Genomic DNA, 16,536 nt, shown 5'->3' with positions numbered 1-16,536 from the left:
CTTGGAATGAAAAATCTGTGATTCGTACTACCTGCACCCAACACATACAATCGAAACATTAGCACACATTACATGCAAACAAGATTCTTAATTGCGTGGTCTAGATTCGTTCTATCCACATATTCTCTCCATCCGTTAACTTTCTAGATGTAGTCATTCCCTCCGGGTGCTTAATCCTTAACGAACCTCGATGGAGAACCTGCACCACAATTCGTTCTCGAGGCACGATGTTAATATTGTCAATACTTAAGAGTATTGAAAACCACGTATGCATTACATACATAACTACGTACATACATACCTACACACATTCATACATATATTACTTCATACAAGAATACCTACTCGCATACTTACCTACATACATACGCGCATTACTACATATAAACTTACCTGCTCACATACTTACATACATGCATACATTACGGCATACGACTTACCTACTTAGGTGATTACATACATACATACATACATGCCCTAATCCCTACAAGCATACCTACTCACATACTTAATCCATTACCCCGCGTACACGATCACATATTTCGAACTAAATCACATGTCACGAATGCTTTTAAAATATCTTTCGGATCTTAAAGATGAGCTTCATACTCATCCATGACCTACCAAGCCATTTAGTAGGGTTAGGGATCATTATAGAGCTTAACAAGGCTTGGAATGGGTTCACGGGGGTCCGCGTTTGAAGAAAAACGAAGAAACTACACAAACAAAACAATTACATCAGACCTCCACCGTAAGCTACGGTGGCTACCGTAGCTTACGGTGGCCTCCAATTCCTTACGGCGGCCCTAACCTGCCTTACGGCAGAAACAACATTCCCAGCACCCACCGTAAGCTACGGTGGCTACCGTAGCTTACGGTGGCCCCTGTATCAGCCTTCCTTTAAAATACTAAAACTCGCGTAATTCATTCGTTTTGCGTCCGAATCACTTGGAACTTGTTTCTAATTGTCCGTAAAACATTTCCCTACATCTTATACTAAGAATCCTTACCCCGGGTCCTTAATCTTTTACAAACTTCATCATTGCTACTATACATATACATGATTATTCGACCCGTTTAGTACCATCAAAATTTCCTTTGTTATAACAACTCCTTCGTTATAAGTAACACTTAACTTAAAACTCACAATTATTACATATCCCTTGCATCATTCTTACCCACACATAAAAATATTAGGATTCTACATTTATACTAAGAAGTGAGTCGGAATCACTTACCTTAAGCGTCCGTATTCGTGACCGTTTCCTTGTCTCCTCTTGACCCGATTGCCATTTGTGCTTGCGTCCTCTTGACATGATGCTTATCATCTACACCTCACTACATTCACATTCTTGTTAGCATTCGAGATCTACATGTCACTAATCATGTCTAGTTCATATCTCGCATTTGACTTTCAATAGTCAATTTCAACAAGCACAAGGCATAATATAGCAATGCATCATTCTAATTTACACACTTTAACATACCATCAAGTATGAAACATAATGATTCATCATGCATCATTCAATCCTCCTAGTCTTACAATCATATAATATGATCTATCCATGCTATTCTAATATTTATTTACTTTTCATAAGGTTAACGGTTGAGTATGCAAACTTCCAACTTAGGAACATATATCCATTCCGATGTGGTCGTTATACCAATGACACCATAAACATTTCATACCCATATACTAAAATACATACGAACATACGATCATCTAGTCACATACACAATATACACCTACTTATGCTTTCATAACTCTACATTCAACAACCACATTGTTCAATATTCGCACAATCAAATTATCATCTTACCTATGTACATGACATAATTCCAACATTATCACTTATCAATAAACTACGCATCTCAAATTCGTACACATTTGCACTTAATCACCATGAATCAAACGCATAAAGTACATGGCGAGCACTACATTATTGGAACTTAAGGTGCAAGTTCCTAATGCATAATTTTACCAAACCATACATTCAAATCCGAATTCTCATAACGATACCACCATAAGCATACTCAACTTATTAATTTGTTATCGGCTACACAATAAGCACCTTCTATACACAATTACCCATAGCCTTCATACAATTTCACAAATTTTGCTCTCTTGGGCATTTCATCGAACACTTGGTGGGTGTACTACTAACAAAGCATTATGTACAAGCTTTTAAAATGTGATTCCTACTAATTCTTCACATAGTTCATTCACAATCAATCAAGTTGTAACAATATTTCATTCTAACTAGGAACATATGATTGTGACATCAATTAGTCATAACAAAATCATCCACAACAACTAATTAACAAGTAGAAATCTCAAAATTTCTAGTCATTCCTTAACATGCAAATGGGTTTTGCTTAAATCCATGTTCATATTCAAAATTCAACATATCTTGATGTTTACACATCTATGGCAACCATCACTCATACTAGATTCATCATTACATTCATGAATTATACTAAACCCACTAAATCAAACATCACCAAATTGCAAAATTCAACTTACTTGATGTAGGAAATACTTAGGTGATCATTAATCCATGTTCTTTCTTGAATTTGAGCCATAATAAACCCTTCAATTTGGTGATTTAGTCTTGTTAGGGTTTTGGCTCCCATGGAGCTCGATCTCCTTCCAGAACACACGATTGTGTGTGTGTATGTAGGCATATTATTTTTTTTTTATAATTTCAACTTTCATTTTGCCCCACTATAGCCCCTCAAGTTTGTCACTTAATTAAAGTTGACACAACTTTCATCCCTTATTTGTTTCTACCATACTTTTAACTAGGATAAATAACCTAGTTATGTGTTTCTTGATGTACCATATTAGAACATTTAACAAATATAAACATTCGGGTTTTGGGATGTTACAGCTAGGCGAAATCTACTAAAGCGAAAACAATAGTGAGAGAAGTACAAGCGAGATCTATCTTTGGTGGAAATATATCTGCAAAAAGTCCCTTCTTCCTCGCCAGAAATCGTAAGCAGCTTGTAGTGGAGGTCAGTGGCTGTAACGCCTCGCTTTTTGTAACTTTCCTTATTAAGCAAGTTTGTTTGTATTTTCCATTTATAGAAACTTGTATTCCCTTGTAATCGTATCTCATTTCAAACATTCTAACTCGGGACTTGAATTATAATGAAAATTCGATCTTTTATACACTTGTGTTATTCATTATTCATAAATACTTGTTAAACATTCGTGATACAAACATACTTGATACTATTTATACGCAAATTCATACTTGTTATACATGCAAAATTCGTTTATACATTCATTTATTTATGCGCTACACTTATACATTGCACATATATGTTTAAAACGCTTAAAACTGACAAAGTACGCAAATTTGAAATCCGAGCATAAGGGACTAGTCCTTCTCGCACGAGAGGACCCAGTCGTCCCAAATACCCAGTCGTCCCAAACTTGTCCCTCACTATAAATACCAGCTCATTTCCTTCATTTCAAACCTTCACAACTCCAAACTTTTCTCTCAAAGCTGACTTCGAGCATTTCTTGGAGCTTGTCTTAGCCACTTCCAAAGTGAGTTTGATACTCATTAACACTCTCTTCTTCTTCTTCTTCTTCTTCTTCTTCTTCCACATTTTAAAAACTTTTACAAGATTCTTCACAAATCCTTCACCTGGTTTCTTAGATTTGCAATGGAAAAGAGATACTAACTCTCAATTCATTGAGGACCAAGCTGGAAGTGTAGATAATCTTTCAAACTTTTTGACAAACAAATTTTTTATTTTGAACTTGGCCAAATTAGAGAATCTCTGAGCTCACAAGCTAAGTCAATAGCTGTGGTTTCATGTTAGAGCCAATTCCAACCGAGAAGGTAATTAGTTCAACCAAAACCAAACTGATTTCACCTTGAAACATCTCCAGTCGTCCGAAATGATGGCGCACTCGCCAGAGAGGATAAACCTCTCGCGCGAGAGGGGACTTCCTGTTGTCTGAAATAGATTGTTTCACTAAGTTCCGACGATTCTAAGTGTTGAATGATTATCCAGATCCCTATTTATAACAACCCTCCTAAATATTTCGACACCCTAAAATATATTAAAATACCCCAATATGTCTTAAAATACACTCCGTATGTGAAAACCGAGCCCAAAATACGATATAGCATTAAAAATAAAATAAAAACAAGAAAATTGAGGCTGTCGCGGGGCGCGTAGCCTTTGGCTACTGCTTACGCGGGCCGCGAGCGATCAAATACGAGGCATCACCGGTGTTGACACGTGGCAGCACGTGTTGGACCTATATTCGTGACCCGGATCAGCTACGGCCTAGACCCCCTACTACGCGGGCCGCGTAAGACGACCCTTAGGTCTACGTGGGCCGCGAGAAACCCTTGTTCAGGCCCTATAAATAGGGAGCTCGGGCTTTAGTCCCAAATCGCTCAGTCTCTTTCTCTCTCAACGAATTTCTGAATAGATAACATAATTTCCGGGCAAAATACCCCCCCTAAATAACGAAGTTCTGCTCCGTTGTAAGTATCATAACCCCTGGATACGTATTAGATTCACTGCTCGATTGATCTAGGGTTCCGTAACGGCTGTCGTGGTTCTGCCCGACGTAGTCGTTGGAATGCCGTCTCGGGGAGGGTATTACTAATGTTAAAATGGGTTATTATACTAACACGTGTGCATTTGTGTAAATTATAGATAATTCCCAAGAAACCCTTACAGAAAATCTAAGACAACAATGTGAGTAATCCTTCTTTTTGTAAACCTTTTTGTGAGTAATCTCCTTTTTACAAATTGTTTTTACAAAACCTTAAATGTTTTACAATGCAATTTAGCAGTGATTGAGTCTTTGTAATTCTACAATTACTGCCGATATGTTGGGGTTTTATATATAAAATGTGGAACACGTTACCATTGGACAAAGAGTTAGCCAATGTGTAATATGACCCACCAGTCAGGATTAACAGTACTGAATGAGTAATTGTGTAGATGTAAACATTGTAATCGCTCTCAATACTGTTTAAATTAATAAAACTTTTCTTGATTGAACTGGGATTCACTCACCAGTATTTCCCACTGACAAAATATTTTTAAACGCGTTTCAGGTAACACAATGTGAAAGCCAATTAGAAGCCAGCTGGACAGCACTGAAGGCTTGAAAAAAGTGGCTATAAAAGTTACCTAAATAAAGAAGACGTTTTATTTCAATAAAATGGGATTTATCCCTATAAATCAGTTTGTAATGAAAACTTGGGTTTTGTCCCAATGTATTTATTTATATAAAATGGGGTCTTTTACTCTGATAAAATATTTTCTAACTACGGTCCTGATGTAATTTCCGCTGCCAAATTAATAAACACCGATACCACCAACACTGAGTTCACGGCCGCCCGTTCTCAGGACAGATAAGGGGGCGGGGGTTGCGACAGAAGGTGATATCAGAGCTAAGCCACTGATTCAGCCACAGAAGTGTTCTGCTGACACAAAAGGTATCTAAAGTTTTAGGAAATAAATTATGGAACTATGTGCATAATTGTATTTTATGTTATGTGTTATTTGACTATTTATTAGTTTACAGTATGAGCGACCAAGGACCATCCGACGCGTATCGTCAGTTGTCTGGTTCGCCTAGAAGCGAAGGCGCTTCTTCACAACCTGCCTTCTTAGGGTATTCTGCTGATACTGAAGAAGGAATATTCGTGTTTAAGGCTTAGTCTGAAGAGCCATTCCCTCAGAAAAAAGAGGATGGTTCAGTAGGGGAGCACATGAGCGTAGGAAGCGAATGAAAAAGTTACAAGAACAGAGAGTCCTAGCAGCCTCCAAAAGAGAAACAGACGCCCATGCCCAGGATATGATTAATAGGGGTTTAGCCAACTTTCATATCTTAGCAACCACTGCAGCTGACCCTAACCTGGAGCAACTGATAGCACCCCAACCATAGCCACCATTTCCCAACCAGCCCATGGAGATAGAAAACCCTGAAAATCAAGTAGAAATGCATGATTTTAACCTGGAGGAGATACCTAGGGTACCAACACCCAATCCCTTAGACCCAAATTATGACCCGTGGTGGGACGATAAGAGGGACTATGCGCAACGTTACCCGATTCCAGAAGACATGCCCATGCCGAATCTAGGAGCATACCCAGGATTGGACCATCTAGATCCCTACTACGATAGTGACCAGTACATTAGAGAGATCTTAGAGAATGCTTACCCGTACCAGGAACCCGCACCCCAGATTCCAAACCTAGTCCTAGAACCTGCACTCCCAATGAGTGCAGAAAATGTACAAGAACTCAGGACATTTGGTGAGGAAATTTTAGAGAGTAGCGAAAGGATGCGACAGGTGGGAGAGCGACTCGTCTGGAAGTACGACGAGCGCAATATGGATTTCTGAATGAATCCATATCCGTGAATGTGATGGAGGAGGAAGTAATAATATATATATATATATATATAATATGTTTATGAAAAAAAAACTACTACGGATGCCTACTACTAATAGTATAATTTCCATTTAGTTGTATTGTAATTTTAATTTCCAGTGTTGGTTTGTAGTAGATGCATATATAGATATAAAAAGAGTAAGTCGCAATGATCGACGTTTTTGACCAATATGCGTGTTGTGTGAATAGTTGTATCAACTATTATTTTGTGATATTAATATGTGGTAAATGTTTAAAATTCAGATGGAAAACGAAGTGAACCAGGAAAACCAGAATGACAATAACTCGAATAATGATAATCCGAACAACAATAACAATGGAAATCAAGTGGATAATAGTGCCATCCAACACATAGTGGCACAAGGAATAATAGATGCGATGCCATTTATTATTAAGAAAGTTAAGGAAGCTGAAAATAAAAGTCACAATAGCAGTAAACGACCAACTGAACCTGAACACAGCGTAAACAATGGGCCTATACTTCAAGCACCCATTCCCAAAAGAAGAAGAACTATGCCTTATGGTTGTTCTTACAAAGAATTCTGGTCCTGCAAACCAATAGAATTCTCGGGCACTGAAGGACCCATTGCAACTTTACGCTGGATAGAAAAGACTGAGGTTGTTTTAAAAATAAGCAAATGTGCTGAAGAGGATAAAATAATGTGTGCTTCTAATCTGTTTAAGAACTCAGCCTTAGAATGGTGGAACACAATCCTCCAGTCTAGAGGAAGTGACAGGGTTTACAATATGGAATGGGAAGAATTTAAGAACATGGTAGAAAGGAAATTCTGCCCTCCTAATGAAAAGGAACAGATAGCAAACAAATTCCTGAACCTTAGAATGACCGGGGTAGATAGTAAGGGTTGTACTACTACATTCTTTGAATATGCTAGAATAGTACCAACCCTTGCCTCACCTGAACCAGTATTAATCTCCCGATACATCTGGGGATTAATCGGGGAGATTAGGCATGTAGTCAAGGCAGCTAGACCTCAAACCATAGAAGAAGCCGTAGAATTAGCAAATACCTTGACATATGAGTTAGTGCGTACACGGGAAGAGGATCAAAAGAGGAACCTAGCTCAGAGGCATACCCAGGAATTCCGTTCTAGAAATTCCAACCGTGGGAAAAATGTAGGTTCCACATCTGCACCTTATTACAAGTATTGCAAAAGAAAGCATTCTGGAAGATGCTCCATATATTGCAATTTCTGCAAAATATCGGGACACAAGGAAGAAGACTGCAGGAAGAAAGCCAACAACAGGATATGCTACAATTGTGGAGAACAAGGCCACATCAAGCCAAACTGTCCGAAATTAGCTCCTGCTACAAACAACAAGAACACTAAAAATGCTAGGGCATTTGTTCTGACTGCAGATGAAGCCAAAATGATTCCAGACGTGATAGCCGGTACGTTTTTAGTTAATGATGTTTTTGCTAAAGTATTATTCGACTCTGGTGCGAACCAAAGTTTTATTAATACTTCATTTTGCAAACTTCTAAATCAATCATTAACTAAACTCCCATAAGAATGTCTAGTAGAGACAGTGAATGGAGAAACCATTAGGATTTCTGAAATCTTGCAGGGAGCAAGAATAGAATTTTTAAATCAAAAAATTTATTGCAAACCTTTACCCAATGAATCTGGTAGGATTTGATGTTGTATTAGGAATGGAATGGTTAATAGCCAATAAAGCCAATATTTTATGTGATCAAAAGTCAATCCAAGTAAATTCACCAAGGGGTGAAAAGATCACAATAAAAGGAGATAAACCCTCTAGATCCACGAAATTCCTCTCTGTAATGAAAACAGCAAGTTGTATGAGAAAATGATCTATAGTATATTTGATTTCCATAATCACTAACACTAAAGGAAAAGAACTAAAAGATATTCCGGTAGTATCTCAGTTTTCAGATGTATTTCCAAAAGTCGAATTCAGGATCCATCTGCTACGGAACAGCACCAATTGCCAAAGCACCCTACCGATTGGCACCCGCAGAAATGCAGGAACTGAAGAAACAGTTAGACGAATTGTTGGAGAAAGGATTCATACAACCAAGTTCATCGCCATGGGGAGCACCGATTTTATTCGTTGAAAAGATAGAAGGATCGATGCGTATGTGCATTGATTACCGCGAATTGAACAAGTTCACGATTAAAAATCGGTACCCATTACCAAGAATCGATGATCTGTTTGATCAATTGCAAGGTGCTCGATTTTTCTCAAAAATCGATTTAAGGTCAGGATATCATCAATTGAAGGTACAGGAAGAGGACATTCCTAAGACCGCGTTCCGAACAAGGTATGGCCATTATGAATTTACTGTCATGCCATTTGGTTTAACCAATGCCCCAGCCGCATTTATGGACATGATGAACCGAATATGTAAGCCATATTTAGATGAATTCATAATTGTCTTTATAGATGATATTCTTATCTATTCTAAAAGTAAAGATGATCATGCAAAGCATTTGCACGCACTTTTAAGTTTATTAAGAAAGAAAAAGCTTTATGCTAAATTTTCAAAGTGCAAATTTTGGTTAGAACTGGTACAATTTCTTGGACACTTAGTCACTCATGAAGGAATTCATGTGGATCCCACAAAAATCAAGGCAATTACCAAATGGAAAACCCCTGAGTCACCAACCGAGGTTAGAAGTTTCTTAGGATTGGCCGATTATTATAGAAGGTTTATTCGAGATTTTTCTAGAATAGCCATTCCCTTAACTAAGCTAACTTGTAAATCTGTTAAGTTTGAATGGGGACCGAAACAGGAAGAAGCTTTTAGAATTCTTAAGCAAAGATTAACCCACGCACCCATACTAGTGTTACCAGAAGGAACTGAAGATTTTGTAGTCTATTGTGACGCTTCTAAGTTAGGTTATAGATGTGTATTGATGCAACGTCAAAAGGTTATAGCTTACGCATCTAGACAACTTAAGAACCATGAAGAGAATTATTCAACCCATGATCTAGAATTAGGAGCAATAATTTTTGCCCTTAAGATTTGGAGACATTACCTTTATGGTAGTAAGTTTACCATTTTTACCGATCATAAGAGTTTAAGGTATGTCTTTGGGTAAAAAGAGCTGAATATGAAGCAGAGACGCTGGATGGAAATTCTTGGCGATTATGATTGTAATATCCAGTATCATGCAGGAAAGGCAAATGTAGTGGCTGATGCTTTAAGCCGAAAGTATCATGAAAAACCAAAAAGGGTACGTTCTCTTAAATTAAATCTGCAAGTAGATTTAAATGATCAAATAAGAGAAGCACAAGAATCAGTAATCAAGGAGGATACTAAAAAGCTAAAAGGAATGATTAAAGAATTAGAAAAAGGAACCGATGGAATTTGGAGATTCCATAAGAAAAGAATGTGGATACCTAAATTAGGAAACTTACGTCACCGTATATTAGAAGAAGCCCATAAGTCTAAGTACATGATGCATCCTGGAAGTGATAAGATGTATCAGGATTTAAGAAAGAATTTTTGGTGGATAGGAATGAAAAAGGATATAGCAGCTTATGTTTCTAAGTGTTTAACCTGTTCACAAGTCAAAGCTGAACATCAGAAACCCTCAGGTTTACTACAACAGTTAGAGATGCCCGTATGGAAACGGGAATTGATAACAATGGATTTTGTTACCAAATTGCCCAAAACAAGGAAAGGCAATGATACAATCTGGGTGATTGTAGACAGGCTAACTAAGTCGGCTCATTTCCTACCAATGAAGGAAACTTTCAGTATGGAACAATTAGCCAAGCTATATGTAAATGAAATAGTTTCATTACATGGAATTCCTTTATCAATTGTTTCTGATAGGGATAGTCGTTTTACCTCTTATTTTTGGGCAAGTTTCCAAAAGGCAATGGGAACCAAGTTGAATCTAAGCACAACTTATCATCCTCAAACGGACAGACAAAGCAGAAGGACAATCCAGACAATGGAAGACATGCTTAGAGCTTGTGTAATTGATTTCGGAGGTAATTGGGATGAACACTTACCATCAATAGAATTTTCTTATAATAACAGTTATAACACAAGTATCAATGCTGCACCATTCGAAGCACTTTATGGACGAAAGTGCCGAACCCTAGTCTGTTGGGCATAAATTGGGGAAAAGCAACTCTCTGGACCTGAAATAGTACAAGAGACAACCGACAAGATTATTCAAGTCAAGGAACGACGGAAAGCAGCACGTGATCGACAAAAGAGCTACGCTGATAACAGACGCAAGCCGTTAGAATTTCAGGTAGGAGATAAAGTGTTATTAAAAGTCTCTCCTTGGAAAGGAGTAGTAAGATTCATCAAGAGGGGAAAGCTAAGTCCCAGGTATGTTGGACCTTTTGAGATTATTAGAAGAATAGGACATGTAGCTTATCAGTTACAACTGGCAGAGGAAATGGCAGGAATACATGATGTATTTCATGTATCTAATCTCAAGAAATGCTTAGCTGATGAATCACTGGTAGTACCTCTCAAGGATATAGAGGTAAATGAACAACTTAAATTTATAGAAAGGCCTCTACAGATTGAAGACAGGAAAGTCAAAAACCTCAAGCACAAGAGGTTAGTTCTGGTCAAAGTGAAATGGAACTCCAAAAGAGGACCAAAATACACATGGGAGCTTGAATCAGAAATACAAAGAAAATATCCACACTTGTTCCAGTAGATCTCGAGGACGAGCTCTAAAACAAGGTGGGGAGGATATAACAACCTCCTAAATATTTCGACACCCTAAAATATATTAAAATACCCCAATATGTCTTAAAATACACCCCGTATGCAGTGGCGGACCCAGGATTTTATTTCAATGGGGTCCATTTTCGGGTCGGTCCTCGTTCGGGTCGAGTTAAAGTGAGGTTTGAACTAGATTTAAAAAAAATAAGAAAAATGGGCTTATCAAGGATTGAACCCATGACCTCTTGGTGGAAAAGAGGGAGATTTACCACTACACCAGCTTTCTTTTATTTCTATGGTGTCCACCTAATTGTATTTATGAGGTCCATATACAATTTAATATACCGAATCTACTATTTTTTTAAAAAGATTGGGGTCCGTGGACCCCGGTGGCACCAATGTGGGTCCGCCCCTGCCCGTATGTGAAAACCAAGCCCAAAACACGATATAGCATTAAAAATAAAATAAAAACAAGAAAATTGAGGCTGTCACGGGGCGAGTAGCCTTTGGCTACTGCTTACGCGGGCCACGAGCGATCAAATACGAGGCATCACCGGGGGTTGACACGTGGCAGCACGTGTTGGACCTATACTCGTGACTCGGATCAGCTACGTCCTAGACCCCCTACTACGCGGGCCGTGTAAGACGACCCTTAGGTCTACGCGGGCCGCGAGAAACCCGTGTTCAGGCCCTATAAATGGGGAGCTCGGGCTTCAGTCCCAAATCGCTCAGTCTTTTTCTCTCTTAATGAATTTCTGAATAGATAACATAATTTCCGGGCAAAATACCCCCCTAAATAACGAAGTTCTGCTCCGTTGTAAGTATCATAACCCCTGGATACGTATTAAATACGCTGCCCGATTGATCTAGGGTTCCGTAACGGCTGTCGTGGTTCTGCCCGACGTAGTCGTTGGAATGTCGTCTCGGGGAGGGTATTACTAATGTTAAAATGAGTTATTATACTAACACGTGTGCATTTGTGTAAATGATACATAATTTCCAGGAAACCCTTATAGAAAATCTAAGACAGCAATGTGAGTAATCCTTCTTTTCGTAAACCTTTTTGTGAGTAATCTCCTTTTTACAAATTGTTTTTACAAAACCTTAAATGTTTTACAATGCAATTTAGTAGTGACTGAGTCTTTGTAATTCTACAATTACTGTCGGTATGTTGGGGCTTTGTATACAAAATGTGGAACACGTTACCATTGGACAAAAAGTTAGCCAATGTGTAATATGACCCACCAGTCAGGATTAACAGTACTGAATGACTAATTGTGTAGATGTAAACATGGTAATCGCTCTCAATACTGTTTAAATTAATAAAACTTTTCTTGATTGAATTGGGTTTCACTCACCAGTATTTCCCACTGACAAAATATTTTTAAACGCGTTTCAGGTAACACAATGTGAAAGCCAATTAAAAGCCAGCTGGACAGCACTGAAGGCTTAGAAAAAGTGGCTATAAAAGTTATCTAAATAAAGAAGACGTTTTATTTCAATAAAATGAGATTTATCCCTATAAATCAGTTTGTAATGAAGACTTGGGTTTTGTCCCAATGTATTTATTTATATAAAATGGGATGTTTTACTCTGATAAAATATTTTCTAACTACGGTCCTGATGTAATTTCCGCTTCCAAATTAATAAACACCGATACCACCAACACTGAGTTCGCGGCCGCCTGTTCCCAGGACAGATAAGGGGGCGGGGGTTGCGACACTATTTTCAATATATACGATTCTAGAATATTACTGTGTGATCTGTGGGAGCCTTGGCTTCCAATCTAGTTCCACCACCTCACTTAAACTCGTAAGACGAACAGCCAAACAATCTTCTAGACCTAGAACAAGTTAACCCCGTCCAGCCTCCGACACTTAGTTAATTCTTTCTATGTCGCGTTGGCACACTTGGGTTGTCATTCTTCGGTTGTTTGGCTTATTTACATTCTGTATTTCCATTTCCGTAATCATGACCAACCAGTCAGTTAACTAAGCTAAGCTGATTTGTGTTGTGGTGAACAATAACAAGGTTATTACCTCCATGCATGACTTCTATGAATCTTATGAACATTTTGGACTGATATTGTACTAATAGTATAACTAATAACTTAACAGAAATCACGAACATAACTGATTAATAGTTATAAAGTTCAAGAGAATCGGTTCGCCAAACAGTCCCTCTCGCGCGACAGGGTGGTCCCACTCGCGCGAATGGCTTGTCATCCCAACAGTTCATATTTCGGTTTCCCCATTATTCTGTATTCCGCGTTCCTTGTCACTGATTCTGATGGGCAAACTAGGACCCGTAAAATAAACTTAGTGTCATGACAAGTGCATGGTCAGAATATACTTTCTGTTTATTTATACTTTCGTATTATACTATATACTTTAATTTTGTATCATAACCCTCCATTCCAACTTCAACTCATGCCTTCGTTTACCCTGTAGGATAACCTTGGTGTTCCTATACTAAAACAACGATCCCTTTGCTCGCCGGGTAGAATAACCTTGACGTTCCTGTACTACGCAAACCAACACTACGCTCGCGAAATTTCTAAAGAAGATTTAGTAAAACCGTGAGTATACTCAAACACACCTTTTTCCATTTTACACTATGGGTGCAATATATTAATATTAAACCTACACAGTTACAATTAGACTTTATACAAAACTGCATAAACAATCCAATACATGTGTGCATACATTATACTTTATTTGTTATCCTGGATGATTCTTTTGTGTGATAAACTTGTCATTAACTTCGTGCAAGCCTCCCGTTAACATGTATAGCGCTATAAGAGTAACGCACAGCCCGTAAACTTATGGTCATGTTAAATGTTTTTTATGCGGTAATCAGAGGATTGCCTTGAACATTCACATGCCAGTTTTATGTTAATCTTGATAACCTAGTTTGCCATGTGGATTTGTTTAAATCTTTTATACTTATGCTATGTATTTAAACTTGTATACTCGCCAATATTTTTGTATTGAACCATGTATTTTAAACATATTGCAGGATGATGATGATATTAAAATGGGCTTAGCAAGGATGATTTAGATACCCACTTTAAACTTAGGTTTTGTTGTTGTACTATTTTTGTCGCAACCCCTGACCCCTACCCCGGGAGTGGGTGCCGCGAGATCAGATAGATGGTATCAGTGTTTATTAATTTGGCAGCAGAAATGAGACATCAGGACCGTAGTTAGGAAATATTTTTATTTGAGTTAACCACCAAACTTTTCATAACAAATCATTGGGATAAAACCCAAGTTCATTTGACAACACATTTGTAAGGATGAACCCTAATTATTGAAAACAATAACTCCTTTTTTTATTTAGGTAACTTTTATAGTCACTTTTCCAAGCCTTTAGTGCTCTCCAGCTGGCTTCTATTGGCTTTCACATTTTCCTACCTGAAACGTGTTTTAAAGACATTTTATCAACCAGAAATACTAGCAAGTACATTCCATTTTGTAAAGCATCAGTTGTTACACATTATGGTATTAATGGCGATTACAATGTTTATATCTACACAATTACTCGTTCAGTACGTGTCACTTGGCTGATCTGTGACTATGGTTATATCACACATTGGATACCCGTGCCCAATTGTGAAGGTTATCAAGTACTGTATACAAACCCCATAATACTGGCAGCAATTATAGAATTACAAAGACTTAATCACTGTAATTGTATTTGAAAACATCTGAGGTTTTGGTAAAACAATTTGACTCACAAAAAGTGTTCATAAAAGAAAATGTACTTACATTGTTGGCTTAGGTGATACTAATATAGCTTCCTGGTGATTCTCCTGGTTATTATCTATTAAAATTAAACAATGCACACGTGTTAGTAAAATAACCCAAATCACATGAACTGTACAACTCGAGACAGAACTCCAATGACTGAGTAAGGCAGAGCCTTGACATGCATTACGGACTCCTAAATCAATCGTGTGTAAGACAAGACAGAACTCCAACGACTAAGTCTGGCAAAGCCTTGACATGTGTTACGGAGCCCTAAATCGATCGTGTTGGGTAATAACAGGGTTATAATACTTACAACGAGGCAGCGCTTCGTTTTATAAGGGTATAATACCCAAGTATAATAATTGCCTACAGAAAGTTTGAGAGAGATTTGGATTTCTGAATGAAAATCAAATGAGCTCGTCGACCACTATTTATAGGCTGATCAAAGGCGGCTCGCGGCCCGCGAAGACCGACTCTAGCTCTCTCGCGGCCCGCGAGAGAGTCCGTGTCGTTTATAGCCTTGCTGAGTTAGCGTGTAGGGTCACCGAGTCACCGGACACGTGGCGGTATGCCTTGACCGGCACTCCACGCCAGTCGCGGCCCGCGAAGGCTTTAGCCAAGGGGGTTGCCCCCCGCGAGCGACTCCCATATTTCGTTTATATCAATTTTTTTAAATATAAGGGTATTCTGGGTCCGTCTCTCACATACGGGGTATATTTTAGGATATCTAGGGCCACGTTAAGGGTTCTAGGAGGGTTGTTATAATTTTGAACAATGTTGTATTTTGTTTATCGTCATGTTGTTGTATTTGAAACCATGTTGTTATTTGAATTTCCATGTATTGTAACTTGACAAAGTTGTTGTGAAATGAAATCAGTTTATTTAGTTATTGTCGCAAATTAGTGTTATGAAGTCTCGAGTACTCTCATTTTCGTCTCACTCCGATGTTTCCGCCATCGATTGGGGTGTGATAGTGGCAGAACTAGCTCATTAAATCGGGCGTATCCCAAATTTTTTTACTGTGTGATCATACAACTTAAAAAAACGACAATAATAAATAAAGTAAAACAAGTAGCTAATAGATTTATCATCTTCTTTTTTTTCAGAGTTGGAATCGTTCCATCACATTGTCGTCTTTTACTTTATGAAACAAACCCTTTTCAACCGCACAAACCATGATATTGTTAAAAAAATCTGGGCCCATTCGATTGCGTAAATCTGTCTTGAAAAGCTTCAATCTAGAAAAACATCTTTCGACGGTTGCGGTTGCAACCGGTAAAACCAAAACTAGCTTCATTACCCGATAAAGCAAAGGACAACCCGACTATAATTCTGCATAAACTATAAAATTCTGCACAAAGTCAGAAACTATAATTTTCAACATAAACTATAAATTGCATAAAATTCTACGTGAACTATAATACTATAAAATTTTGCACAAACTAAAATTTTGTATAAACTATAAAAGTGAAACTATAAAATTCTGCATAACCAGTTACCAGTGATTTATTCGGATTTTAGTGATTTTCTTCCGATTTCAACAGCAAAAGAGCAGGGAAGATGATTCGCGATTGTAGCAGCAAAATAGTAGGGACGATGATTCACGTTTGTTTTTTAGATTGTGGATTTTATTCCGATTGATCAAGATCGTTCATTAGGA

The 16,536-nt window shown here is 38.0% G+C and overlaps 1 long non-coding RNA gene across 1 annotated transcript; it reads right to left on the bottom strand.

The window, feature by feature from the left end:
* Window positions 1-2,648, bottom strand: LOC110882638. The gene is made up of 3 exons (XR_002560157.1): window positions 2,525-2,648; window positions 1,239-1,338; window positions 1-31 (listed from the first exon to the last, which is right to left on the bottom strand). It is a non-coding gene; the product is annotated as an uncharacterized LOC110882638 (long non-coding RNA).
* Between the last annotated feature and the right edge of the window lie 13,888 nt (window positions 2,649-16,536).

Source organism: Helianthus annuus, chromosome 10 (assembly GCF_002127325.2).
Source record: "Helianthus annuus cultivar XRQ/B chromosome 10, HanXRQr2.0-SUNRISE, whole genome shotgun sequence".
NCBI lineage: Eukaryota > Viridiplantae > Streptophyta > Magnoliopsida > Asterales > Asteraceae > Helianthus > Helianthus annuus.
The sequence above is the reverse complement of the archived record's forward strand: the minus strand, read 5'-3'. Positions and strand labels throughout refer to the sequence as shown.